General features: G+C 45.6%; 1 protein-coding gene and 1 long non-coding RNA gene across 3 annotated transcripts in view; one reads left to right on the forward strand and one right to left on the reverse strand.

Annotated features, from left to right (window-relative positions):
• Nucleotides 1-7,584, reverse strand: part of NRXN2 (neurexin 2) — a 385,627-nt gene extending 378,043 nt beyond the window's left edge. Inside the window, 1 exon segment of the mRNA XM_087943407.1 lies at nucleotides 7,234-7,584. The gene's annotated coding sequence lies outside the window, so the exon portion shown is untranslated.
• Nucleotides 6,307-23,696, forward strand: LOC148129486 (uncharacterized). Of its 2 annotated transcripts, none has more exons than XR_015745337.1 (4): nucleotides 6,307-6,551; nucleotides 6,670-6,842; nucleotides 8,031-8,140; nucleotides 23,459-23,696. It is a non-coding gene; the product is annotated as an uncharacterized LOC148129486 (long non-coding RNA). The 2 variants fall into 2 exon arrangements; XR_015745338.1 differs by lacking the exon at nucleotides 23,459-23,696 and adding an exon at nucleotides 13,683-14,201.
• The last annotated feature ends 1,699 nt before the right edge of the window (nucleotides 23,697-25,395 follow it).

Genomic DNA, 25,395 nt, shown 5'->3' on the forward strand with positions numbered 1-25,395 from the left:
TTAAAGGTCATAATGAGGAGGCCCCAACAGGGCTGCTGTTTGGGTCTGGCGAAATTAAAATCTGTAGTAACTGACTAAGTGTGAAAGAATAATTTTGGACATTTGTCACTTTTAACTAGGCTTTGCAGGCTTCCAAGGAGGTTTTTCCCTCTCCCGATCCCGCTACGGACAGCCAGGCAAGAGGAACAAGCATTTTGTGCGTATCCCATCCTTTAAAGCAGGCTCTCCAAATTTGACACATTTAAGACCTGTGGACTTCAACTCCCAGAATTCCCTAACCAGCTAGGGGATTCTGGGAGTTGGAAGTCCACAAGTCTTAAAGTAGCCAAATTTGGAGAGCCTGCTGCAGAGGGTGGCTGGGGAATTCTGGGAGTTGAAAGTCCAAAAATCTTTAACGTTGTCAAGTTTGGAGACACCACCACCACCACCCCTGGTCTACAGAAGCTGCAATTCTGATTTTGAGGGGTGCTGGTTAAGGTCCCAAGAATACAGGTAAGTATAGGTAGCCCCTCGACTTACAAGCACAATGGCAATCAGAATTCCCATTGCCAAGCAAAGCGGTTTTAAGCTGGCTCCGTTTTACAACCTTTATTGCCACGGTTGTTAAGCAAATCGCAGCAGTTGTTAAGTGACTCAGCGGTAGTTATGTGAATCCGGTTTCCCCGTCATAAATACCTGCCAGTTGCCAAACACCTGAATTTTGATCACATGACCGTGGGAATGCTGAGACGGTCCTATGTGTGACGGTAATTTTTTTTTTCATGTTTGTAACTTTGAACGGTCGCTAAACGAACAGCTGTAATTCGAGGACTACCTGTTGCAGAGCAACAAATAGGCCATGATGCTGGCTTTCTTGGAGATAAACATGGAAACCTTTGGGACACCCGCAAAAAAAGGCCTATTAAAATAACTTAACCCTCTACTCTTTTTGTGGGAAAGTTTCGAGGAGGAAAGGGGGAAGAGGCTGAAAAAAAACATTACATAACAATGTCCGGGTTTTGCATCATCCAACTGACCAGATCTGCATCTGCAGCATTTCTCTACGATATTATTTATCCTGCAATATTTGCAGGCTGCCTGGGGAATTCTGGGAGTTGAAGTCCACTTATCCTAAAATTGCTAAGGTTGGAAACGCTGCATTAAAGATGCAGCAGTTCCTTTTGTCCAACCAGTTAAGATTATCTAAAGCAAGGATTCCCAATCTTGATAACTTTTAAGATTTGTGGACTTCAACTCCCAGAATTCCCCAGCCAGCCAGCATGGCTGGCTGGGGAATTCTGGGAGTTGTAGTCCACTAGTCTTAAAGTTGCCAAAGTTGGACACCTCTGATCGAAAATTAAACCTTGGTTTGTTTTTGTTTTTGTTTTTTAAGATAGCATGGCATGCAAATGCTGCCAGTTTGGTCCATTTATTAAATCCCAGAGAGATCAGGCAAACCCAGAGAAGAATTAATTCATCTCCTCTTTAAGTGTATTAAATACTGTATTCTCTTTCACTTTGACCACAATATTGTTGTTTGTGCCTTTGTGTCCATGTTGAACTCCTGGTAACTATTAGACATACATTCCCTGAAGTTTTATTGGCAAGGCTTCAGGAGTGGTTTGCCATTGTTTCCTTCCTAGGGCTGAGAGAGGTTGACTGGCTCAAGGTCACCAAGCTGGCTTTGTGCGAAGGTGGGACTAGAACTCCCAATCTCCCCTTTCTAGCCGGATGTAGGAGATGAGCAGACTGAGCCCGAGGGCGGGGTCAAACACACCATCAGTTTGGAGTCATTGCGCCCACACCAAAATCCAGTCGTTTCCCCCCCCCATAAATCCCATTTACCCTTATCTACCGCCAATTTGGCTTGACCATTAGTAGAGAAGATCAGGTTCCTGTGTATAGCTAGCATTTACAGCTGCTCTTCAACTCAGTCCTATAACCAGGGGTCTCCAACCTTGGCAACTTTAAGCCTGGAGGACTTCAACTCCCAGAATGCCCCAGCCAGCTGGCTGGGGCATTCTGGGAGTTGAAGTCCTCCAGGCTTAAAGTGCCAAGGTTGGAGACCCTGCTATAACTATTCAGTGACTGTTCAAAGTGACCACACTGGCAAAAGTGACTTATGACCGTTTTTCACACTTACAACCATTGCAGCACCCCCATGGTCGTGTGATCAAAATTGAGATGCTTGGCAACTGATTCATGTTTATGACGTTTGCAGTGCCTCTTTTGCGACCTTCGGAGTAGCAAAGTCAATGGGGAAGCCGGACTCACTTAACAACGGTTACTAAATTAACAACTGAAGTGATTCACTTAACAACTGTGACAAGAAAGGTTGTAAAATGGGGCAAAAACCACTTAATCACTGTCTTGTTTAGTAACAGGAATTTGTGGCTCAGTTGTGGACTGCCTTTTTAGTGCTTTGAACGCAGCTCCTGTTCCTGGTTACTTGCACCTGCACCATGGTGCCTTAACCATGACCCCCAACTGGCTCTCTTGACCAGTTGGTTCAACCAGGTTTCTGAAAGTGAAGCCCCTTCTTATCTTACACAAAATATAAGGAGAACTCGCAGATTGTGTTCACACCGCACACTGAGCCCCCGTTAAGCTAACCAAGTTTAAAATGAAGGTTCAACAGCCTGTGCAAAATCACCCAACACGTACCTCATCACTTAGTAATCTTTGCAAACTAAACTTAGCTTTGGGAGTAGTGGAAGGTGAGGATTATTGCAGACAGGACGGTGCCTTAGAAAGGACAGGATTGTTCGACACAATGGACACCTATGGTGTTTTCATTGTAATGTTTGCCTTCACTTTGTCAAGCACAACTTGAAGCTTGGTTCATTTTTTTATTCACTTTAACACTTTCACAACCTCAGCAGCTTTAAGATCTGTGGACTTCAACTCCCAGAATTCCTCAAACAGCCAGACAGTCAGGCTGGCTGGGGAATTCTGGGAGTTGAAGTTCACACAACTTGATGTGGTTGAGATTGACAACCACTGTGCTATAATGATGGATTCCTTTACTGACGACAGGGTTGGACTAGATGATCTCCCAAATTTTTCCAATCCTGTAGATTTCATTTTCTCTAAGCATTATCAAAAACCCCAATTTATAGGAATTGGAAATTTAGCTTTTTCTGAGACAAATCCTAAAACATATGCTTACTAAACACAACAAGCAGCTTTCTTCTTTGAGACGTCATATCTAGCCACTTGGAAATCCAGCCCTTACTATGTAGAATCACAGAGGGTAGAATCGCAGAGAAGCTCTGAAGGGACCCTGGAGATCATCTAGTCCGGATGCATGGACTACCCAGAATTCTCAGCAATGGTCAGGGAGGCTGGGGAATTCTGGGAGTTGAAGTCCACAGTTCTTAAAGTTGCCAAGGTTGAGCAACACTGCTGTAAACTATCCCCAACTCTCTGCCTTAGTTTTCCTGTTCTGTGAAATGGGCATCCTACCTATCATTCTCCCTATGGCAGAATGCCAGTAAATTTATCAGTAGGTGATGGAACCTGCAAACCCAACAGGGAGAAATGATCCATCAGTGATCCTATACCAGGGATCCCCAAACTTGGCAAGTATAAGACTTGTGGACTTCAACTCCCAGAATTTCTGAGCTAACATGATTGGAGGAGGAGGAATTCTAGGAGTTGAAGTTCACAAGTCTTAAAGCTGTCAAGTTTGAAGACTCCTGCCCTATACCAAGGCTGGCTGAACTACAAGTCCCAGTATTCCTTGCCTGGTTGTCTGAAACAATGGGAATTGGAGTTCAGCTGCACCCAAAAGGCCACCGATTCCTCCCCTCTGTGCCAGTGTAGACCCCACCCACCTTGGTAAGTCTTTGGCCTAACCTCCTTACAGGGCTATATATTTCCTTCCTTCCTTCCTTCCTTCCTTCCTTCCTTCCTTCCTTCCTTCCTTCCTTCCTTCCTTCCTTCCTTCTTTCCTTCCTTCCTTCCTTCCTTCCTTCCTTCCTTCCGCCAATGTTTCTCAACAGTGACAACTTAGGATGTGTAGACTTCAGCTCCCAGAATTCTCCAACCAAAGTCCATGCATTTTAAAGTTTGGCTTGAGAAGCACTGCTCTAGGCACTCTAGTTTTTCCCCATGCCAATTCCTATTTTCCTTCTCAGAACCAACTGGACTGGCAGCCACACAGCAAACTTCCTCACCTAACTCAATCCCAGGTTTTCTCAGCTCTACCTCAATAACCAGAGGTTACTACCCCATCCTGATTCTAAATTACCCCTTGCAAATGGGAAAGGGTAGAATTAGCAATGCGAACCAAACTCGTGTTGCAGTTCTGTCCTTAAATCAGGATGGTGACCTACCCCTAGCCATGCCCACAAATCGGCTGTGTCCTCACAGCCTGTTTACTTTGAATTCTGAATTAAGCCATTTTCTGGGTTTGCACAATACTGGGCTGCATTCACACAACTTGTTACACGGGGTGTGGGGGGGTGGAATTCAGGTTTAAACGCAAGCCAATTCAAGCTGTTGTGTGAATGCAGCCATTCAATTCTTCCTTGAGCTGATGAAACAGGCTGAGGCTCTCAGCCAGGGGCCTGGAGGGCTGAGAATAGCTTGAAACACAGCCCTGGGATGATTCTGGCCGGTCCCTCTAGCTGAGGCCAAACTATCTGGCAGGGTTGATGTTTGCAGGATCAAATGGGAGGCAACCGAACGATGCCTGCCACCTTGCCCTCCTGGGAGAGAGGTGAGATACAACTCTCTAACGCATAAACAATGTTTAAAAGCATGACCTGAGCATGGAGAAGCCTCCTCTAGCCTCACCTCCCTTCTCACTGCAATCAGAGGCAGCAGCCCCTGTGGCGAAGCAAAGCAAGGCCCAGGGAGTAGGGGCACAAACCCATCCCTGGGAATAGGGGCACCAAGAGGCTTAATGGACCAGTCAACAGTCTGGTCTGGAAACCAGCTTCCCTGGAACTGAAACACCACAGCTGCAGCAGATGTGCTGGAAGGAAAGATTTCCTTTCCTTTCCTTCCTTCCTTCCTTCCTTCCTTCCTCCCAAGGCATTATTTGTCACGCTCCCTTCTTTTTCCTTCCCTGCTTGCTGCCTTCGGCTATTGCAACCCTGAATTCATTTCCTAGGCCAACTGAGATCCCTTCGGCTTGCTAAAATTAATTAGCACAAATGAATCGGACGGCTTTCCCCTTCGGAGAGACAGCGGTTTGTTGTCATGTTTGTGTGTGTGTGTGTGTGTGTGTGTGTGTGTGTGTGTGTTGTTGGGTTTTTTTTCGCAGAGAGTCACCCAGAGGTTTTATTTGCAAGCAAAGAGAGCAACAAATGAGGATTTTTGTAATTTCCTGCCTTTATTTTTGGGCTGCTTCCCCCCTTCCCCTCTCTCTCTCCTTGTAGGAAAGGACCCTTGTTTTTATTTTACATATATATTATTTTGTTCAAGGTTAAAGTACAAAATCCAAAAAGAAAAGAAAAAGAAAAAAGGGACAAAAGACACAAAACAATCAAAACATTAAAAAAAAAAAAGATGCAACCAAAAAAAAAAAGAAAAGAAACCCCACCACATATACACATATTATCCCCTCTAGTTGAATACTGATGAATACGTTACTACAACATTACTTCCCACCCCTTGCAAAACAGACCCCCTCTGAAGGTACTAAATCCATTTGCAAATTATTGATCTGTCTCTTATACGTTATATTAGTAACAAAGTGGTTAACAGGAAGAATAATAATACTAAAAAGGAAAGGGCCCTTGTGATCAACGACAAAAACGCTGTCTGGTTTTTATTTACAAATATTATACATGAGTAGAAACAGCCATCCCTTCACTGGGGGTCCTTTTGTTTAAGAAGATATATATATATATTTAATACTGATATTATACGGCCATCAATACAATGGGGGGGAAAGCGTGGACATCAAGGGAAGAGTAAAATGTCAGGCTGGAGTAACCCCCAAATTAATAATATAAATGCCTGCAAACACACCAGGCAGGAGAAGGACCAGCCGACCAGCCTTTATTCCTGGGACAAGGCTGGTTTGCAACCCTGGCTCCCCACCCCTCACCCAATTCTTGCCAATTTTTTTTTGCAAACGCCCCCCCCCCTTTTTCAAATCCCTCTTTCTAAAGAGGGACTATGACTTCACGCCGCATGATGGACCCTCACTCAGCCCTGGCTCTTTGCAGAGATCTGCTATTAGGTTCAGGATACAGAGGGGGAGGCAGCTCTTCCTGAAAACACCCCCTCCCCAAATTAAACCCCACACCCATTCGCCTCCTCCCATCTCCCCAAATCACAGCGGGGGGGGGGAAGAATCCGAGCCCCAAAGCTTGCTCTCCTGTAAACACGGACATCCTAAGGGGGAAAATCCCTGCTTTTTCCGCTAAACGATTTGCTATTTTTGAAAGGGGGGAGACAAACGCACGCAGGGAAAGGAGGCTTCAAAAACCCCCACCTCCCACCCACCCACCCATATTCCTACTTCCTAACCAACCCCGATCTGCCAAGGCTGGGAATCGCAGCTGGCCAGGAGTAAATAACGGAAAGCTGCTGGCGGTGCTGCCCTCCAAGAACAGGTTCGCTTCCCCCCGCCCCCGATCTCTGGATGGGGAGTTTGGGAGGCGGAGGGGCGGCTGCAGAAAATGGGTGATTCCGGCATTTTTTAATTATTATTTCTGCATTATTTTCGAAAAGCCTCGCAACGCCTCCAGCCAGGGCAGCCGGGGCGAAGGGAGCCTTGTGCTGGCGGCGGCGGTGGTGGGGAGGATCGCCGAGAAAAACACGACCGAGCGATCCGCCGCAAGGATGCCGAGATCGAAACGTGCGGGAGGAGAGCCGCCCGCGCCGCTCACACCTTCCCTGCCAAGGTGAGCTTATCTCTGGAGGGGGAATGGCGCGGAGGAAGGATGGAGAAGGGAACGGGAAAGCCGCCTCCGCCTGCCCCCCCCCATAGCTCCCCACATTACCCTCCGCCTCGGCCCCTCCGACGCCCCCCCTTCCTTAGCGTCCCCCTCCATCCGCCTTGCCAAAAGGAGGCGCGCAAGTCGAGACCCCCGCCCTCCTTTCCTCCCTCGCTACCCCAGGGGGGACCGCAGCGCCCCTCCCTTCTCCCCCTTGGCCCTGCCGGCCTTCCCGAGGGGGTGGGCTCTGCTCAAGCCTCCCCCCACCCAAGTCCTCCCGAGATGCCCGGGGACGCAGCGGAACCCCACCCACCCACCGCCACCGCTCGGCGCGCAAGGGCGCAGCCGCCGCCGGTACCTGCGCTGAGCCAGACGGGGGCGGGGGGAGCTGCGCTTGCCGAGGATGCTCCGGAGCGGGGTTTTGGGGGGGGGGGCGGCCGTCTCCCCTCTCGGTGGTCGCCCTCCTCCTCCTCCTCCTCCTGCTGGTCGCTGTCGCCCGGGCTGCTCGGGAAGCGAGGAGGAGGAGGCGGTCGCGGCTCCCGCTGCAAACCGGGGCGGCAGCGGACTCCTCCTCTGCCTCTGCCGCCGCCGCCGCCAAAGCGCCGCCCCGCCCCGGCTCGCCCCTCCTCTCGCTCCTCGCCCCGGCTGTCCTCCAGCGGGCGCAGGAGACTTCGGCCGGGCGGCGGCGGGATTTCCCCCCTTCTCTGCCCAGTCCGGCTCCCTTCGCCGCCGCTTGCAAAGAGCCCCGGACGCGCGCCGGCATGCGCGCGCCCCCTGCCGCCCCCCCCCCACCTGCTGCCCCCGCCCCTCGGGCTCCGCCTCCCCCGCCCCGGAGAAGCAGCAGTTGGGGGGTGGGGGGTGGAGGAGAAGCCGCCCAGGCCGGGGGTCTCCGGCCAGCGCGGGTGGGGCAGTGGGAGGGACACGCCTTTTCACCTCCCAGCTGTGCTTTCCTTGCGGCCCCCTCCCCAGCTGCGGGCGGTCCTCGACTTACGACCGCAAGACCCCCTCCCAAAAAAACAATTCCTGGAAGCGAAACATTTCTTAAGTGAGTTTCGTTTTGTGACTTTTCTCGCCACGGTTGTTAAGTGAATCACTGCAGCTGTTCCGTTATGCGGTTGTGAAGGGAATCTGATTTTTCCCATTCATTTTGCTTAGTCAGAAGGTCGCAAAAGCGGATCAGGTGGACACTGCCGCCGTCATAAACATGAACCAGTTGCCAACACCTGAATTTTGATCATGCGACCCACGGGGAAGCTGCAACGCCCGTAAGTGTGTAAAACGGTCATAAGTCCCTTTTTTTTCAGTGCCGTTGTAACTTTGAACGGTCACTAAATGAACAACTACCTGTAGGCTTCACCTGCGGACTGAATGCCACCCATGTCCGGGTTCTTGCAGGGCCTTGAGGGGTGAGGCTGGGGAGAGTCTCTTGAAACTGCTCTGAGCAGGACAAAAAAAATCTCCTGGTGGTAGACTTTCCCTGAGGGCCACAGGCCCACACACTCTGCACTCGCCCCACGTCAGGCTGAGAAAGTCAAGAAACCGAGTCCATTTGTCTGTTGGCTCTTTCTTTTTGTTGGAACCATGGCTTATAAGCTAATGGATGGTTTACAAACCACGGATTGGCGTCATCTTATGGAGCCCCCACCTCAACGGCCCCTTCCAGTTCCTTGGCTTGCTTTGCCAAGGTTGGGGAGGGGCTGCACTCATCCATTTTCCAGCTCTGCAGAAGAGGCAGAAGCATAAATTAATCAAACGTGCTGGGTGCCTGAAAGATGCAACTCGTTTTTTTTAAGAATTGAGGCCCATCTTGTACAACCTGGGACCCTCAATGAGGGGCCCAAATCCTCACTTCTCTAAGAACCAACTTGGGGGGTTTTCAAGCCTTTGAGCACCCAAGATTTTTTTTCCTTGAAGAGACAATTGTGGCTTTTTTCTTCTTTTTGAAATTGCTTTTTTTTTTAACGAAAACACTCCAGAAGGTGAACGTCATTGCCCAGAGGATCATGGGTTGCCCTCTCCCCTCTTTGGAAGAGCTTCATAGCTCCCGCTGCCTTAAGAAAGTTCAAAACATCCTCAAAGATCCATCTCATCCTGGGAACCCTTTTTTTGAACTATTACCATCTGGCAGCCGGTACAGAATAATAATAAAAACAAGGACAAATAGGCTGAAAAACAGCTTCTATCCCAGGGCAGTAGCTCTGTTGAATTCTGCTGTATAGTGCAGTGTTGGTGTGGTGTCGGGGGGTTTCTGGGTTCAAAGTGTGAAGGGTGAAGGATGTGCATTTGTTTTTTCATGGTCATGATGTGCACTGAAGATGGTGTTTGATTTCGTTGTACGAGATGCAATGACAATAAAGTAAAGTAAACTAAACTTTGCCAGTAGAGGGTACCTCTGAGAACATGCAGACTGCGAGATTGCAGTAATTTCTGGGGGGGAAAGGTCTCACTGGAGGAATGGACTGCTCTCAGTTGTAAAGACTTCACTGAGGGCTAGTGAGGTCCCATTAGACTGGAAGAAGGAACATTTATTGTATTGATATTCTGGATGTCTCAAGGTGGCACACATAATGCTTTTATTTTCCCCACAACAACAACCACCCTGTGAGGTGGGTTGGGCCAAGAGAGACAAGACCTGGCTCAAAATCATCCAGCTGGCTTCACTGCTTAAGGGAGAACTGGAACTCAGTTTTCTAGCCCAACACCTTCCCCACTGCACTAAATATTGGTGCAAATCCAGGCTTGGTCACCACATTGTAAAAAAGAGGTTGAGACTCTAGAAGGAGTGCAGAGAAGAGCAACCAGGATGATGAGGGGACTGGAGGCTCAGACATACGAAGAACGGTTGCAGGAACTGGGCCTGGCTGGTCTAGGGAAGGGAAGGACCGGGGGAGACAGGAGAAGTGGGAGTCAAGCTATTTTCCAAAGCAACTGAAGACGGAACAAGAAACAATGGATGGAAAGTAATCAAAGAGAGAAACCACCTAGAACTAAGGAATTTCCCAACAGCGAGAACAATTACTCAGCAGAACGACTTCCCTCCAGAAATTGTGAGTGCTCCATCACTGGAGGCTTTCAAGAAGAGATCGGGCAGCCTTTTGCTTGGGATGGTATATAGGCTCTCCTGCTTGAGCAGGGGGTTGGACTAGAGGACCCTCCAAGGTCCCTTCCAACTCTGATGATGATGATGGCTAACCAAGATGTTGGAGATCAGATAGAATTCCATTCTTTAGTGAAAATACTCACTTATAACTATTCGTTCCAACTCTGTAATTCTGTTATTCTGAGATTTCTTGACTGTACAAATTATCGGCCTGTAGAAGAGACTGCCACTTGAACTAATAAGTTCTTGGTTTTAGAGGTCTTGGGAGAGAGGCTCTTCAGGATCCTTCCTCAAGCAAATCATCTTTAAACTCCCCTCCATCCTAGTTTTGTGTGATTGTCTCAGAGCCGAAGGAGAGGAGAGACATAAACTCCAGATGCTTGAACTACAACTCCCAGCAACCTTGCCCTGTTGAGAAAAAGGAGGAGGATGCTGGGTGATGTAGTACAGTCTGGACTACAGTCAATGGGCTATTGGGGTGAGTTTGGGTTTTAGCCAAAATGCTAGACTGGGCTGAACCGAGCCCTGCGCAGAGAGCTTTCAATGCAGAATTCAGTTTTCTTGTTTTTTCATTTGGTGGGAGATCAACTAAGCCATCATGGGAGGGAAGTTGGTGCATGGGATGTGAGCACAACCATAGAATCAGATACAGGTAGTCCTCGACTTTTAACAGTTTGTTTAATGACTGTTTGAAATTACAAGCCCAATGAAAAAAAGTGGCTTATGGCCATTTTTCACACATACCCTTTGCAGCATCCCCATGGTCATATAATCAAAATTCAGTTCCTTGACAACTGGCTTGTATTTATGATGGTTGCAGTATCTTGGGGACAGGTGATCCCCTTTTGCGACCTCCTGACAAGCAAAGTCAATGGGAAAGCCAGATTCACTTAACAACCGTTTTATTTGGAAACTTGCTAAAATTTATTTTAAATAAATAAATAAATAATAAAACTTTTGCTCAACCTAGAAAACAGGGCACTCTGGGAGTCCCCCAAATAAATATGCAAATTTATCCCAATAACTTGTCCTAATGTTGCTCTCTTCCACCATTTCTGATCTCACACACAGTCTCACATATTCCTCACTTACATACAGGTACAGATTAACAGAGTTGGAAGGGACCTTGTAAGTTATCTAGTCCAACCTCCCACCCAAGCAGGAGACACCGTTTTTGACAGATGTCAATCCAGTCTCTTCTTGAAAGCCTCCGGGGATGAAGCTCCCACAACTTCTGAAGGCAACTTCTGTTCCATTCATTGATTGTTCTCACTGTCAGAAAATTTCTCATTTCCAGGTTGAATCTCCCCTTGATCAGTTTCCATCCATTGCTTCTTGCCCTGCCTTCTGGTGCTTTGAAAAATAGCTTGACCCCTTCCTCCTCTCTGTGGCAGCCCCTCAGATATTGGAAGACTGCTATCATGCCTCATATCTGGCTGCTTTAAGAGGGAGTCAGAACTGGATTGTCAAGAGAAAGGGTGGCTGACTTGCCCTCTCCTTTCAGCTCCTCAAGCCCATGCAATTTTCCTCCAAGGACACCTCCGCCACCCCATAATCCAAGCCTCCCCATTGTCAGCTGCCTGCCTGGACAACCAGCCCAGTTCCATTCTTCCCACCAACGGTGGCATGGAGCGCTAATGCAATATTGATCCGCAGCGGCTCAGCCAAAGGCTGACAGTTGGATGAGACGAAATGAGAGGGAGAAACCAGCAAGGAGAGGGGGGGGGAGGGCAAGGGCAAGGGGGACTAATAAGTTGGCTCTGCAATGCCACGGACCAGGATTTGGGGCCAATCTTTGGCCGAAAGGGGAAGTTTCGCTTTCAGTTCGCTTAAAAGAAGTGAGCCAAGCCACTCGCTGCAGAAGAGAGAGGGACGAGATGAAGTGGAGCAGAACTTAACTCTCAAGGTTTCTCCATCTTGAAGTTGCCAAGATGGAGAAACCTGGCAAAAGTCTGGAAGTTTAGCTACAGAGAGAAGAGGGAGAGAAGCTTATTTTGCGCGTTCTCTTTTTAAAGCATGTTTACGGTTCTCATCAGATTTTTTTTCCCCCATTGCTTGGCGACTGTAAATTTTCCCTATAATTTCAAACAAAGCAGCAATTGAGATATGCAGCTCGCAAATAATGAAAGCAGAGATATGTGACTGACAAATTAATGAGTGTAAGGGGCCTTATCCATGAATGAAACCACAACCGGCTGGGATGGCGCATCGCACTGAACCACAAACAAGTAATGCACACTAGATCTTTAGGCAGCCGTGGAATGCTGCTTTATCTCGGATGGGTTAACCCAGCTGTTCCCAAAAAACACTAGGGAGAATTTCTCCAAACCTAGTTAATACCTGCAGGACCTCAACTTAACGACCAAAATTGGGACCAGGATTTCTGTTGCTAAGGAAGGCAGTTCTTAAAGGAGTTGTGCCCAATCTTAAATCCTTTCCTTTGCCACAGTTGCCACAGTCACTTTTCTCAGTTGTAACTTTGGTCACTGAACGAGGGATTACATATCTGTGATTTTCTGGATTGGCAGAAGACGCTAAGCTAAACTAAGCCAGCCGCTCAGATCACAGATCTCATTAAGCTACTGCGTAAAAAAAAAACACCCCGAGGTTAAAAGCCACCCTGTCATTGCCACCTAAGACATTGTCTCCAATAAGATCCAGGATGGTCTTACTTGGTTAAGCATGTCGTGTGAATGCCCGGGTTGACATTTCAAGGTGCTTGAGTCTTTTCCAGGGTAGCTGACACAATCATAAGTTCCCCCTTTGGTATTTCACTTTCTTTTGTAGCCCAGCCCAACCGGGCAATTTGGCCACGGATCAGAACATCCTTGGCAAAAAAATAACAGATTAGCAATGAGCTTGAATCCTCTCAAGTTTCCTTCCTAGCATGACCAAGCTAGGGATCAGAATTTCAGCACAGGCTGTCCTCGACGTACGACCAACATTCAGCCCAAAATTTCTATCCCTAAACGAGACAGTCGTTGTGTGACTTTTGACCCAGTTTGCAACCTTTCTTGCCCCAATTGTTAAGTGAATCACTGCCGCCTGTTAAGTTAGGAACACGGTTGTTAAGTGAATCTGCCTTCCCGTTGACTTTGCTTGTCAGAAGGTCACAAAAGGGGATCACGTGACTCCAAGACGCTGCAAACGTCATAAATATGAGTCACTTGCTAAAATCATCTTCATTTTGATCACGTGACCACAGGGATGCTGCAAAAGTTGTAACTGTGAAAACTGGTCATAAGTAACTTTTTTCACCGCCATTTTAACTTCAAATGATCATTAAACGAACAGTTGTAAATCAAGGACTACCTAGAATATGATTAAGAGAACCTGGTTTCCACATTGTCTTTGCTCATCAGAAGATCTCAAAATGTGATCACATGACCCCAGGACACTGCAACCACCATAAACACGAGCGTCCGAGCGTCCGACTTTTGATCACCACAGTCGTAAGTGTGAAAAATGGCCGTAAATCACTTTTTTCAGTGACATTGTAGCTTCAAATAGTCACTAAATGAAAGGTTGTGATTCAAGGACTATCTGTATTTAAACATTACTCGGCAAAGCGGAAAACCACAGATTTCCGCACCTTTGTTCCCAGTGAGGAACTGTATTAAAATGTTCTTTCTTTTTACCCTCAAATCCCCCAATTTATTAGAAACAGAGATTGTCTTTTCTTCTCTTTTTTTTTTTCTCCTGCACAGATGAGGAGAATTTAAACACAATTCTGCACCAAGCAGCGTTTTTTTCTGCAGTTCCTGGCTTACCTTCACGCCTGGCGCTTAACTCAGATCGAGAAAAATTACTTCCCAAGTCCCTATAATATACCCAAAACCCCTCCTTCAATGTAGCCCAGATGAAAAGGAGACAGCTTTTGAGAAGGAAGTTATGTTTCTAACTAGGTTAGGCGGGTTGCGGGAATGCATCTCCAAGTGACGACATGACAAAACCAGATTGGGATAGCAAATGGAGAAGGTGCTGGACCGGGAGGGGAGAGCACCCAGGTTCTAGTCCCCCTTTAGTCACATCTGAATTTGGGGCAGTCCCTCCCTCTTACCCCGAGAGCCAATCAGGTGTAGCGTAAAAGACTGTTGTGGTTCACCGGCAACAGGTGCGGGGCGGCTGAGGTCTCGGAGAATCAAGGACTCAGACGAGGGGCCTGCGTGTGAGGCAGGGATGGGGCCAGGACCATCAGGGAGTGGAGTGCTGCCTTCGGAGATTGTGGAGGCTGGCCACAGTGCTGAAGAGGCCCCCGAGGAGCCTGTGCCCAGTGTTCGTGCGCACGGGGCTGCTCGAAGGAAAGAGCAGCTGCAGTAGCACAGGCAACTCAGGAATAAGGCTGCAAGGTAATGGCCGCTCCCTTAAGAGATAAAAGCCAGCTGAGAAACCAGAGTTCTTTGCAGGAAGCAAAGAAGTTTTTCCACTCAAGCCTGGTGGACGTTCGGAATATCTTGGTTGGTGTTTGGAGACTCTTTGTGTTTGAAATATTTCTTAGTAACTTTATCTTGTGTTCTTGGCAGCCTTGCACCACCTTGGCAAGGCTCGTTTTTATCAGAGACTGTTAGTTTGAAACAGCCTTTTAACCGGGAAGGAACAGAATTCGTAAAAAATCATTAAAAGGTTTTGCTGTTACCTCCATCTGGTGTTTGTTTCCTTGGAACAAGGTTTGGGTCAGAACAAGGACATGGGGGAAGTATAAACCCAGGTTCTAATCCCTCCCAATCTATACAAGCTGCTGGGGACTTTGGACCAGCTCAACCTACCTTACAGGGCTGTTGCAGGCCAAAAATAGGTGCGCTGCCTTGATCTGAATGAGCAGCAGGATATACATGTAAAATAGAGGGATCTCCAAACGTAACCACTTTAAGACCTGTGGACTTTAACTCCCCGAATTCACGCATCTTGAAGCATCCTGGCTAGAGAATTCTGGGAGTTGAAGTCCACCTATTGTATCTTAAAGGATGCTGGCTCAGGGATTCTGGGAGTTGAAGTCCACCCATCTTAAAGTACGCTGGCTGGGGAATTCTGGGTGTTGAGGTCCATACATTTTAAAGTAACCATATTTGGAAGCTCTTGATCTAATAAATCAAGTGGGAAATCCTGAACAATCTTCTCTCCCGCCCTCGGCAGCCTTCCCACTTCTTCAAAGCTGTCTTTCTAACCAGAAACTCCTTCTCAGCAGCTGTTTCCAAAAAAGGACATTTGGGCAGCTTGTGAGGCTGGAGAGAAAAGAGGGAAAAACCTGAAAAAGAATTCCTCCAGCACACTGGGTGAAAAATGGAAAGCCTGAAGTCCTTTTACCATGAAAGGAAATTCAGCAAACGGATGTCAAGGCTCTTTTAGCCTCGCAGATGCGTCTCTCTGAAGTGAAGCCAGTTTCGAGGTCTCCCACTACAGGTAGCCTCGACTTACAACCACAGTTGGGCCCCGAACTTCCATCACTAAGTAAGGCACTGCGTCACACCTGATTTTACAACCTCTTTAGTTGTGGTCGTTAAGTGAATCACCACAGGTGTAAGGTAAATTACACAGGCATTAAGCAAATCCTGTTTCTCCCGTTGACTTGTCAAAAGCCATCTGGGAAGGTCGAAAATAGCAATGACCCCAGGATGCTACAACTGTTGTAAATATATGCCAATTGCCAAGTTCCTGAATTTTGATCCCATGATTGCAGGGATGTTATGACAGTCGTAAATGCAAGGACTAACTGTAAGTCACTTTTTTCAGTATCGTCGTAACTTTGAATGGTTGCTAAACAAATGGTCGTAAGTTGAGGACTATCTGTATCCCAGCAGCTTCTACAGCTGAAGTGCTAATTTTAAGATGTTTAGACTTCAACCCCCAGAATTCCCCATCCAGCATGTTTTAAGAAATGTGGACTTCAACTCCCAGAATTCCCCCCAGCAACCTATAAGAGGGGTGGGCTTCAACCCCCAGGATTGCCCAGTCAGCATCCTTTAAGATCGGTGGACTCCAATTCTTCCATTCACGGATGTCGGATTCTCGAAGACTGCCAGGATATGTCCCTAAAGTTTTTTGGGCAAGTGTTTTCAGAAGTGGTTTGCCATTGCTTCCTTCCTAGGGCTGAGAGATACTGACTGGCCCAAGGTCACCCAACTGGTTTTGGTCCTCAGGTGGAACTACGACTCACCATCTCCCAGTTTCTAGCCTGACGCCTTAACTCAGTGTTTCTCAACCTTGGCCAACCTTTGAAGACGTCTGTGTGGACTTCAACTCCCAGAATCTCTCAGCCTGTGTGCTGAAGGCTGGGGAATTCTGGGAGCTGAAGTCCATACGTCTTCAAAGTGGCCAAGGTTGAGATCACAGGTCCCAACTGTGATTTACGCAGACGAGAAAGTCAAAGATTAAAACTGAGATCCTTTTAAACATGGCTAGGCTTGGCAAGTCCTCACCAGCTCCATTCCACCAGTACTGGGAGGTGTGGTGGGGGGGGGTGGGGGAACCCGGTCTCTCTCTCTCTTGATCACCAACTATAAAATCCATTCTTACCCACTTCCCTGAGGCCACCTTTAATACTTAAAATGAAAAGCAATTGCTTCTCTGAATGGTCTCGCCCATTTTCAGAGCCTGTCAATGCTCAGGCGCCTTCCCTGCCTAAGATAACCCAGCTCAATAAAAAGAGAAGCGCACATGTGATTTATCCCGTAATCCAATCTTAGCCATTTGCAGAAATGAGATTTGTAATCTAGTCTCTGCTAAAATGATTAAAGATCAAACGGTTGTCAACAGGAAAAATGTAAAATGGCCCCGAGGCCTGGAATGTGCTCCCGTGAAGAGTTTCAGACAGCTTTTCTTAATGCCAGCCCCTTTCGGACAGGTGGGCAGTGGATTTTGGGTGTTGTAATCCCGACAATATGAGCATCACATCGGGAGGAAATTCATTATGGACTATCTACATCTGGGGTGGGGCACTAGAGACTGGACTGCCCTCTGTCAGAAATGGTGTAGGCTCTCCTGCTTGGACAGGGGGTTGGACTAGATGACCTGCAAGGTCCCTTCCAACTCTGTTCATCCAAATCTAAATCCAAATCTAACTCTAAACTCCCAGAATTCCTGAGCCAGGCTCCAATATTTGAGGGGCTGCCCCAGAGAGGAGGGGGTTAAGCTATTTACCAAAGCACCTGAAGTCCAAGAGGAGGAATCATGGATGGAAACCCACCAAGGAGAGATTCAATCTGGAATTCTGGGAGTTGAAGTCCACAGATCGTAAAAGGGCCAGAGTTCCCCACCCCTGAGCTACATGATCATATAAAGGGGTCTTAGATTAAAAACTTCAATAAGAGTCTTCATTATACAGGTAGTCCTTACAACCACAACTGAGTCCAAAATTTATGTTGCTAACTGAGACATTTGTTAAGAGAATTGCAACACTTACCCTCTGAAACAAGGTGTTTCCCCCCCTTCCCCCAGGTCCAAATGGCCCCCACTCTACTGAGGCGTGAAGGCTTCATCCCAGATTTTGGGAAAGAGATTCAATTCCTGGAACCATTCTCCATGGTTCACCCTCGTTGCTCTTCTCTGCACACTTTCCAGAGTCTCAACAGAGGAAAATGTTTAATCCAGTAACCATCTTAATTAAACGTGTTGTGTGAAGCTATCGTAATTTAGGGTTAGGATTCATTTTAATCCAGATTTGAAGCCTGTCTTAAATATTTTTAAAAGCAGTCCCAGTTTAATCCTTCTCCTCATTCATTAAAAAAATAAAATAAAGCCCCTTTTAAAGCTGCTCTGGATTTTTAGTGTACTGTTTTTGTTCTTTTATTCTGAGGGCTTTTTTCCCTATTCTTTGTTCTGTTTAGGGCTTATTGTTTTGGTGGTTCATTAATTGCTTTTCATGTTTCATTCCTGGCTTCACTGTTTACCTTTTTCTATTTCTGTAGTCTGTTTATTTATTTATTTTGTCACCTTACTGTAAAATGTGATAAATTGATTAAAAAAAAACATTTTAGCATACTGGTAAACACAATCAAACCCTTTATTTCTTCGTCTCAGTGAAATAAATTTTCTGACTCTTCTGTACACTTGTGTGGGTGGGGGAGGATGGTAATTGTAGTCTAACCAACTGGAAAGCTATCCATTTGGTGAAGGCTGAAGAATTATGCTTCTCTTTCAGATTTAAATTACGGATACAATTACACCAAAATTGGGCAGAGAATTTGTGTTGCCAAGCAAGGCAGTTATTAAATGAGTCGCAGTCCCTTATTTTGCCATGGTTGTTAAGCGAATAACTGCAGTTGTTAAGTGAACCATGTTAAGGAAATCCAGATTTCCCCATTGACTTTACTTGTGAGAAGCCAGCTGGGTCATAAATGGTGATCACGTGACCTTGGTATGCTGCATACATGCCCATTGCCTACCCCCTCGTGATCATGGGACCACGGGGATGCTGCAATGGTCGTAACTGCGAGGACTGGTCACATCACTTTTTTCCGTGCTGTTGTAACTTGAGGACTCGTTGTATCTATCAGTTGCTAAATGAATGTCTCTGTAAGTTGAGGGCTATCTCTACTATGTGGATAGCATCTGGTTTTTGAAGAAATAGCCTAGCACTGAAAAAGAAACCAAGTTTATTCTCCAAAGCACCAGGGAAGGGCAAGAAGTAACAGATGGAAACTAATCAAGGAGAGATCCAACTTAGAACTAAGGAGAAATTTCCTAACAGTGAGGACAATGAACCAGTGGAGCAGAAGTTGCCTCCAGAAGGTTTGTGGTTGGTCCATCCCTGGAGGCTTTTAAGAAGAGACTGGACAGCCATTTGTCTGGAATGGTATAAGATCTCCTGCTTGAGCAGGGGGTTGGTCTAGAAGATCTCTGAGGTCCCTTCCAACTCTGTTCTTCTGTATTCTACCTCCTCTGGCTCCCTGGTCACTGCTAACCTCACTCCTGTCCAGCAAACCAGACAGATCTCTCCAACATTTTTCTTCTCCTCTGGTAAAAAACAATGATAAAGTGGCTGACTGAAAGGGGAGTGTAAGTGTGGAAATGCAGATTTTTTTTCCCCCGCCTCCCTTCCTGCCTAGATGCCTTCTTGGGGAAAAAGAGCAACCGAGGAAATGCCAGCTTGGTTTCTATCGGAGCCAAACCCACCCCCTCATCCTGCGAGCAAATCTTCCCCCACTCAGCCCGTGTGTCCCCTGGCCTGAAATCGAGGTGGGGAGTTCAAGTCCTGCCACCCCACTCCTCTGCCAGGAAAGCAGCACATGAGTCGGCAGTCAACAAATGCCAAGTCACAAACAACCAGGCGCCCGTGAAAAATAAGCGGCAGGTTCCTGTATCCCGATTATCTGCATGCGTTTGCTCATCGAAATTCAGAATATTTCTCGCACAGGCCCTGCCCCTGGCTTCTGGAGACTGCCTGATGGCAGAAGGCTGCCTTCCCCCACATTTCTGTCTCAGCTCCCCCAAAGGCCACGTGTGTGTGTGTATATATAGCAGCTCTTTCCTCCAGCAAAGGAAGGCGCTCCCATTCACAAGATCGTCTTTTGTCGGGCAGATGGCGAAGAACAGATGGGGAGGGTGTCACGGGTTGGGAAATGCCTGCCTCCCCCCTTCTGCTGCGAGCGCTGGTGCTTCCCACATTGATAAAACATTTCTGGGCACAGTCTTGAATCAATGAGTCGGAAGGGGGCCCTGGAGGTAATCTAGCCCCACCCGGCGCTCTGAGCAGGACGTGATTGGCCAGAAGCAGATCTGGCTTCCTGCGCCAACCCTGCCAAGAAAGAGAGCCAGGTTTTATCTCCACCAGCGGCTTTGCGCACAGGACGTGTTTCACCCAGGCAACAAAAAACAAACAAACAAACACTGAAGTGCTGCATTCACACAGCCAAAAAACCTGGGTCGCTTTAACCTGGATTGGAAATTTCGTGATGCAAGGGACAGATCCACTTGGTTTAATATGGGGGTCTCCACACTCGACAACCTTTAAAACTTATCAACATGGAGAAATGCCCCAGTTGGCTGAAGAATTCTGGGAGTTGAAGTCCACAAGTCTTGAAGTTGCCAAGTTTTGGAGACCCCTGATTTAATGGATTGTGCAAACTACAAAAATGGGTAAATTATGCAACCATGTACCCGTGTTGTGTGAAGCCCAGTGTAGAAAGTCAGCACCTACCCCTCCCCCCCAAAAGTATGAAATATTTTGGGAAATATTAAAAAGGCAGAATATTATATTTCCCTAAATGAGAAATGAAGAAACATGTTTTTAGAGGCAGGAAGCAGCCCCCAAATTAATAGCCCACAGCAAATACCAGTATTTAAGAGATAAAGAGCTTATTGGAAGAAGAAGAAGAAGAAGAAGAAGAAGAAGAAGAAGAAGAAGAAGAAGAAGAAGAAGAAGAAGAAGAAGAAGAAGCCAACTATCTAGATGGCTCTATTCATAAGCAAAGCAGACTGCAGGCAGAAATCCATTCAAGACGGGATATTTCAAAACTGCCTGCAGCAAAGTTTGACAGCTAACAAAAGCAGAGTGATAGGATTAGAAGCAGCCCCTCACCCAAGATCCAACACAGAACGAAAGCCATTAGACACAATAGGAATTGCCCAACACCCTTTCAGAACACCCTTCCATTGCACCATCCCAGAGCAGTCCAAGCTTCACCTGGGAGCTCAGATAAACAATAAGCCAGAGGTTGACCAGATTAGTGCAGGCAAGCACCTAGGATTTGCATTTCCTCTTTTGCCTGCAGAGCCAGCTATGACCCCTACGTGACCCCTACGTGACCCCATAGGAATCTGACAACAGCCAATAGAATATTAAAGGACATGTTCTTGCACAGGAACAGGAAGCTCAAATAAAAAGCCCAAAGAACGTAGAAATACCTGCCACTCTCACCTCCATTTTGTCAGATGCCCAGAATCACATGTGGTTCTGCTTCATCAATAAACCATCTTTCCAATCAGCCTCAGTGTTTCCAGTGTCTTTCTCCCAGCTTGGAACTAAACCAGAATAATAGAGGTTATTGCAAATGCCCCATGAAATTACAGTCAAGTCTCCATTTGCTTCCATTCATTCAGCCACCATTCAAAGTTACGATGGCACTAAAAATAGTGGCTTACAACCGATTCTCACACCATCACAGCAAAGCAAACCCATGGTCATGTGATTGAAATTTGGGCTGTTGGCAATCAAGCTGTTTACAACAGCTGCAGCACCACAGGATCATTCGATCATTCGATCACAAACCTCCCCAGCTGGCTTCCAGCAATCAAAGTCAACAGGGGAAGCCAGATTCACTTAACAACCATGTGATTCACTGAACAACTGTTGTGATTTGCTTAACAAACATGGCAAAAAAAAGTCTTAAAATCAAGCATGACTCACCTAATAACCTCCTGGCTTAGCAACAGAAATTCTGCTCTCAATTGTCAAGGATTAAGTCAAGGATTAGGTCCTAGAGTTGTGCAATCTGATGAAGAAAGGAAGGAAGGAAGGAAGGAAGGAAGGAAGGAAGGAAGGAAGGAAGGAAGGAAGGAAGGAAGGAAGGAAGGAAGGAAGGAAGGAAGAGGGACGGAGGGAGGGAGGGAGGTTGAATTTCTGTGATGTTTTCCAGACACATTGTATTAATGTCACATCTTCTTTAACCACAAGATGTACAGACTGAACTTTTGACTTCTTAAATCTAGGAATCTGGTCTAGAACAAAATACAGATAGTCCTCAACTTACGATCACAACTGAGCCCAAAATTTGTGTTGTTAAGTGAGAAATTTGTGAAGTGAATTTTGTCCTGTTTTACAATTTTTCTTTCCGCATTTGTTAAGTGAATCACTGCAGTTATTTAATTAGTAACACAGTTATTAAGTGAATCTGGTTTCCCCATTAACTTTGCTTGTCAGATGGTCACAAAAGGTGACCCTGGGACACTGCGACTGTCATAAGTGTGAAAAATGATCATGTCACTTTTTTCAGTGCTGTTGTAACTTCAAATGAACTGTTGTAAGTCAAGGACTACCTGTATGTCCTTAAGAGTGGCCATATCTATAAATATTGCCAAAGTTTTCAATAAATAAAGTGCCGTAAAGCTTCCGTTTTACAAATCCCCTTTAGCAGACTTGGGATGTAACAGACCAAATCTGATGTCAGATTTTGCCCCCAAGTATCAAAAAAGCTTATTATTGGGGTGAATAAATTGGAAGAAATTTAAATTCACAGACATACATTGACATACTTTATATAAAATTTAAGTAATTTAAGGGAGATTTAAATAATTTTGCATGTATTATCAGAATATGTAAATGTGTATGCTGTATATATTTAAAAGTATCATATCCATTTCATATATGATATGTATAATCAGACAAAGCACACACTCCATCCTTAAAAATGGTCTGTTAAATTGATTTTTTTCTGTAGATACAGCCATTAACTCTAATCTGATGTTTCTGAACCTTCTCAACTTTATGCTGGACCGTTCTTCATATATTTTAGCCTTCCGCCCCCTAATCACCTTTGTTGCTCTTGTCTGAACTCTTTCCAAAGTCTCAACATATATTTATAGTGTGGTGACCAAAACTGGATGCAGTATTCCAAATGTTTTAAGACCATATTTAAGCAGACAGGTTGTTTTATGTTTAGCATAGAACCAGATTCCCAGTCTAAAAGCAGAGGCTTTTCCCCACATCATCTGAGACCAGTTTTGATTTATGATCTCAAGCACCGGTGCCTCCCTTTACTTCCACCAGAAAAATTGCTTCAGCTTTTAAGGACGCCCCGTCCTGTAGCATTTTTATCTCCCTGTCCCTGAAATATGCTCTTTTCTAAACCAACATGTTAAACTTTGCTTCTTTGCAAGAGGGCAGAAGCTCCTGGGTACAATTAGGAGCGGATGATAACCCTGTTTGCTCGGGTAATTTATATCCCATTTTTTTGCAAAGGAAAAAAATCCCTCTTAGCAACATAAAAAGTGAATCGGGTAAACTGAAACCAACATGTAAAAGCACATAAATCAACCTTGGGAACAAAAGGAAAGGAAACAGTGCAAATTCCAATACAGGTACTTCTTATCTTACGACTCATTTAGTGAGTTCAAAGTTATAACAGCACTGAAAAAAGTGACTTAAGACTGTTTTTCACACCCCCATGATGGCAGCATCAAAATTCAGGGGCTTGTCAATTGGGATGTATTTATGATGGTTGCAGTGTGCTGGGCTCATGTGATCTCAGCTATGCACAAATTGGCTGGCTTTGGGTTCAAGTTGTGCAAATCTGTTTCAGTGGACTTATAACGGTGTTTCTCAACCTTGGGAATTTTAAGAAGTGTGGACTTCAACTCCCAGAATTCCTCAGGCAACAGAACAGGTCTGACAACCTATCTATCGCTTCCTGCAACCACTGAGCATCAAAGCCAGGATAGCTTCTAATGTTAATATAACCAATAGGTGGTCCTCATTTAGCAATCACAATTGGAACCAGCAACATTCATGATGCTTAGGATTTGACTTCTGCTTTCTTTTGCTTTATAGACCCGCAAAGGTTCCACAATGTGAAGATTGGCTGAAAAGTTACTTTTTCTTCATCATCATAACTACCAATTGCCACTCAACGAGAACCACCTATATCAATCCCTTTTCCTCTTCTTCTTCTTCATCACCATCATCATCATTTTAGCCATTGACTATCTAGTGCAGAACAAAGGTTTCTTCCCCATAAAATCCCTTTTATGACCCCATAATCCCTTAATTTGAGGTGGAGTTGGGGCAACAGAATGGAGCTGAGCATTTACTGGCCAGGTGTCCTTCCTGATGCCTACACGGAGTTCGCAGCAGACATTTTTTTCTTTGCACACCCTAACAGGGAAACATCTGTTGCTGCCTAGATTGAACTTTCAACCTTCCAAGTGGGAAGCAAGCATCTTCACCACCAGGCCACTGTGGTGCTTGAGAACTCCCCATATATAGTTACCTAAGGTACCTATATAGGTCCATAGATTCAATTCCAGGTAAAGCCAGTGAAAACAATTAATCAGTGGAACAGTTTGCCTTGAGAAGTTGTGGGTACTCCATCACTGGAGGCTTTTAAGAAGAGAATTGGCAGCCATTTGTCCTGAATGCTATAGGATCTCCAGATTGAGCTGGGAGGCTTGACTGGAAGACCTCCAAAATCCCTTTCAACTCTGTTATTCTTTTCCTGACTATCTCTTGCTGGTTGCAGCCAGATGATTCTCTCTCTGCTCTCTGGAAGGTGGTTCATCACTTAAGTGCAGGGATAATAAGGCTGTCAAGTATTTTTCATCCTCTAACATAATGTTCCCCAATTTGGTTGGATTTCAAACATCATCATCATCATCGTCGTCGTCGTTGTTGTTGTTGTTGTTGTTATATTACTATTGTTTTTTTTGAGTCAGGCATCCTCAAAATGGAATAAATAAGCAAAATATTGTTGCCAAGGAAAAGTATTTTATTGTAAGCTGCCTAGAGTTACAAAGGGTGAGATAGACAGCTATGTAAATTGGATAAATAAATAAAACCACACAGTCACATCCACCAAATCACCAGAAGCGGAGTTTGATGCAAGGATAGCTTTCAAAAAATGACAGAAGTATCTGACAATCCTTGGAAAAAGGCCCATGTTAACATATGCCGGGATTGTGTAAAAAGCAACTCAAAAGCACTAGAAAGAAATGGTACCTTAAAATATTCAGAAAATCCTAAAAATAAAATCACAAATGTTTTTGTTAAGTTCATCCCAGAAAACATACACAAAAATATCATAATTTCCTAAGAGAGGTGCTGATAGTAGCAAAACAAAAATGTGCGTGACTTTGGAGAAATGAACCATTCGATGCAATCACATTGCAAGGCCAAAATTAGTGAATGTTCAGCCAGGGCAAAATTGATAATAAATATCCATAAGAGAAATCTAACCCAACTGAACCAAAAATGGATCCTTTCTAATACAGGTAGTCCTCGAAATACGACCACAACTGAGCCCAAAATTTCCATTGCTAATCAAGAAAATTGAAAATTACCTGTGAGTTTTGTCCCATTTTACGACCTTTTTTGCCATAGTTGTTAAGTGAATCACTGCAGTTGTTAAGCTACTAACATTAAGTGAATCTGGCTTCCCCATTGACTTTGTCAGGAGCTTACGAAAGGGGATCACATGACCCCTGGACACTGCATCCGTCATAAGTATGAATTCTGATCACATAACAATGGGGAAGCTACAACAGTGATAGGTTTGAAAAATTGTCATAAGTTCAGAAAAATAACCCAGAAGAACAGGGGAGAATCAGTCACTAAAAAGATTCCCCTACAGTGCTTTAATAGTTGTATCATTTTATTTCACTACAGTGTATTGTCACTAACTCAGATAGACTTTCCCCTCTGAAACAACTATTGTCATACAGAAATAAAAACTTTTTAAAAAGGAAAAAGGAAACCAGCCAAGACTGGAACAG

The sequence above is a fragment of the Notechis scutatus genome, chromosome 14 (genome assembly GCF_049901735.1).
Source record: "Notechis scutatus isolate UNSWTSFEM ecotype Mainland chromosome 14, rNotScu1.2, whole genome shotgun sequence".
In the NCBI taxonomy this organism is placed as follows: Eukaryota; Metazoa; Chordata; class Lepidosauria; order Squamata; family Elapidae; genus Notechis; species Notechis scutatus.